This window comes from Gossypium raimondii, chromosome 12, assembly GCF_025698545.1.
Source record: "Gossypium raimondii isolate GPD5lz chromosome 12, ASM2569854v1, whole genome shotgun sequence".
In the NCBI taxonomy this organism is placed as follows: Eukaryota; Viridiplantae; Streptophyta; class Magnoliopsida; order Malvales; family Malvaceae; genus Gossypium; species Gossypium raimondii.
In genome coordinates, this window is record NC_068576.1 from 27,574,283 (window position 1) to 27,575,495 (window position 1,213).

The window sequence follows — 1,213 nt, forward strand, 5'->3', positions numbered from 1 at the left end:
ATACGCCTTCAACAAAGAGTCAATAGAATTAGAAGATGATACCTGACCTTGTTAAGCATTGTGCCTCGGCATAGGTTGTATGTAACCAAGTGGTACATTGTGGATATTTTGTCTTACAACATTGTGTGAACTCCTGCACCTTGATTATTCCAACTAAAATTTGGATGTTTCTTCCACCTCAGATTGTAAGTGTTGGAATAGAGATTATTATTTCAGTTAAAATTACCCATGTAATATACCGATGCTGGGTTTGATGGGCATTCATCAAACAGATGATCTACGCCACAAGAAACGCATTACAGTTTGACTGGGTTCATCTCCTAAGTTGTAGTGGGTTTCTTCATCATCTTGATCATATTAGCTAAAGAAGATACTTGGGCTGTCAGGAAATTAATTGCGTCGAGCTCCATGGCACTAGCAGCTCTCTTGGATGTCCTAACTCTTGTAGTCAGATATTGATAATCATTGTTGACAGTCTTTTCCAAAATCTCATATGTTTTATTATAAGATTTATCCAACAAGTACCATTGGTGGAAGCATCAACTACCATCCTCGTATGCACATTAATTTCATTATAAAATATCTTTATCTATGTCTAGTGCTGAAATCCATGCATCAGACATTTTTGAATTAACTCCTTAAATCGTTCCCAAGCTTCATATAGTGTTTCATCCTCTGATTGCGAAAAAGATGTGATGTCATTTCTATGCTTGGCATTCATGTTTGGAGGATTATACCATACCAAAAACCTTTGGCAAAAATCATTCCATGATACCACTGTTCCTGATGGCAAAGTATTCAGCCAAGCTCTCACACGATCTCTCACAGAATATGGTAATAGTTTAAGTCACAGGGTGTCTTCAGGAACACCCTGTTGTCTAAATAAGTCACAAACCTCTAGAAAAAGTCTTAAATGCAGTCTTGGATCTTCAGTAGGTAATCCACTAAACTGTCCTACTGTTTGCAACATTTGAAACATTACCAGTTTCAACTCAAATTGTTAAGCTTGTATTGTTGGTCTGACTATCCCTGGATTCAAATCATCAAAAATTAGAACAACATGCTCTTGAATGGCTCTGTCTCGGTCATCTATCACCTGATGAATAGGAGAATTAGCATCCTGACAATTCGGATTATCATTGAGACTAGGACCATTTGGATTATCATTGAGATTGGGATCATTCCTATTTCTAGCCATTTTACTCAATTCTTT

General features: G+C 36.9%; 1 non-coding gene across 1 annotated transcript; it reads left to right on the forward strand.

Annotated features, from left to right (window-relative positions):
• The first annotated feature begins 605 nt into the window (after positions 1-605).
• Positions 606-712, forward strand: LOC128035638 (small nucleolar RNA R71). The gene has a single exon (XR_008192189.1). It is a non-coding gene; the product is annotated as a small nucleolar RNA R71 (small nucleolar RNA).
• The last annotated feature ends 501 nt before the right edge of the window (positions 713-1,213 follow it).